The sequence below is a fragment of the Oryctolagus cuniculus genome, chromosome 18 (genome assembly GCF_964237555.1).
Source record: "Oryctolagus cuniculus chromosome 18, mOryCun1.1, whole genome shotgun sequence".
NCBI lineage: Eukaryota > Metazoa > Chordata > Mammalia > Lagomorpha > Leporidae > Oryctolagus > Oryctolagus cuniculus.
The window spans coordinates 8,555,731-8,558,274 of NC_091449.1; positions in this window are offsets into that span (position 1 = coordinate 8,555,731).

The window sequence follows — 2,544 nt, forward strand, 5'->3', positions numbered from 1 at the left end:
GCAGGGGAGACAGGGCAAGGAGATTGAGGAGGGAAAGGTAGGCTGAGTTTCCATCACAGCCTCAGGTCCGAACGCTCCTTCGAAGGCGGTGAGAGCTGGAAGGAACATTCTAGAGAGTGGGTCAGTGTGGGCAGAGCCCGGGGCGGGGGGGGAGGAATGACGTCCAGCTGCCTTGCTGCCTGGCCTCGTTCAGGTCACCTCCTCTGAGAGGCCTGCCCTGATTGCTCACCCAGGACAGTCCCTGGTTCACATCCCAGCCTGTTCTCCCGCCCGGCCCTTCCCTTCCCAAACCCAACCCCAGTTTCCCTCTGAGACTCTCTGGGCGGAGGGAAACTGACACGCCTAGCCTGCCGATGCCGGCCTGGTGACACAGCCAGGCCACCCGTGTCCACACACTCCCGGTTCTGTCTTTGCCCAGCGCTCCCACCACGTGTGCTGGGGGCCCCGGGACCTGCACTGCTGCTCCCCAAGCCCTCCTCGCGACTTTTATGAGCTCATCCCCATTTCACAGACAGGGAACACATGTCACAGTCGGTAGAATTTGGCCCATGCTTGGGGAAAGCCTGTCCCAGCTCCTGGGGACTGCTTGATGAGCAGCAGCCGTGTCAGCCGCCCCGCCCAGGGCTGCCCAGCACGGAGAAGCCCGGCCCCAGACGGAGGGCAGCGGGCGCTCCAACGGTCAGCGGGTGGCTGGCTGCCTCTGCCATCGGGTTGGCATCTGAGAAGAGGCCCTGTGTCCACTCCGCTCCCCACCAGGGACCCCTCTGACCAAATGGGACTGACCCCCAACCTCCCCTAGGCTCACCTGGGAAGGACCGGAGCACTCTGGGTAGTCTCGGCTTCAGGAGGGGGGTGCCACTGGCACCTGGTGGGCCGAGGCCCAGGTGCCACCCTGCACAGGGCGGCCCCCGCCATGCCACCGGGAATCTCCCGACCCCGGGCACTAGCAACGCCGGGGCTGAGATGTAGACCCCGACTTCAGTGTGCCGGAAACAGGGGCGGGATGCCCCGCGGGACGTTCCCAGGAAAGAGACACACGCAGAAGCGGGACAAGCCACACAGGACAACGCCCCAGGCGTTCCAGCTCCTCAGATCCGGAGCAAGGAAGAGAACACACGGCAGGCTCTGCTCAGCTTCACCCCCTTGGTTCCAAGGCTGAACGCTTAAGCAGCCTCACGCGTGTTTCCAGAGCCCCTCGGCTGCCCGCTGGGGTGGCCGGCATGTAGCAGAGCACGCGGTGGCCAGGATGTGGGGCTGCGTGCAGGGGGCACGAAGGCAAACGGCGCAGGGGAGGGGAGTCGGTTTGTCGGTCCCCTGCCCAGCTCCGCAGACGCCGTGCCCCCGGCAGGCACAGCCAGAGCCTTGGGTGCTTACCCACAGCCGCGCTTATGTTAAAGCACACACTGGGCACCACAGATGCCCACGGGCAGATACACAAATCCGCAAACCGTGGCCCAGACAGACCGAGGGATGCTGCCAGATAGTCCAGAGGCAGAGGCCAGGCGGGCGTTTGGCTCAGTGGCGAGACGCCGCTCGGGGCACCAGCGTCCCATGTCAGAGGGTCTGGGTCCCCCCTCTGCTTCCTGCTAGTGGGCACCCTGGGGGGCGCAGGGGAGGGGAGTCGGTTTGTCGGTCCCCTGCCCAGCTCCGCAGACGCCGTGCCCCCGGCAGGCACAGCCAGAGCCTTGGGTGCTTACCCACAGCCGCACTTATGTTAAAGCACACACCGGGCACCACAGATGCCCACGGGCAGATACACAAATCCGCAAACCGTGGCCCAGACAGACCGAGGGATGCTGCCAGATAGTCCAGAGGCAGAGGCCGGGCGGGCGTTTGGCTCAGTGGCGAGACGCCGCTCGGGGCACCAGCGTCCCATGTCAGAGGGTCTGGGTCCCCCCTCTGCTTCCTGCTAGTGGGCACCCTGGGGGGCAGCAGTACTTAGCTCAAGTACTTAGCTCCCTGCCTCCACCTGGGAGGCCTGGATGGAGCTCCCAATTCCTGGCTTCAGCCTGGCCCAGCCTTGGCTGCCGCGGACATTTGGAGAGTGAACCAGCAATGGAAGATCTCTCTCATCTCTCTGACCCTGTCTTTCTGCCTTTCAAATATAAAAGATGAATCAAAATTAAAAACGTTAACAATTAAACTTACCGGGGCCGGCGCTGTGGCGCAGCTGGTTAACGCCCTGGCCTGAAGCGCCAGCATCCCATATGGGTGCTGGTTCGAGTCCTGGCTGCTCCACTTCTGATCCAGCTCTCTGCTGTGGCCTGGGAAAGCAGTAGAAGATGTCCCAAGTGCTTGGGCCCCTGCACCCATACCCATGTGAGAGACTTAGAAGATGCTCCTGGCTCCTGGCTTCGGATCGGCGCAGCTCTGGCTGTTGAGGCCAATTGGGGAGTGAACCAGCGGGTGGAAGACCTCTCTCTCTCTGCCTCTCCTCTCTCTGTGTAACTCTTTCCAATAAATAAATAAATCTTTAAAAAAATATTCAACTTACCGATGACCCAGCAGTCACGCCCCTCGGTGTTTACTGGAAAGAAATGAAAA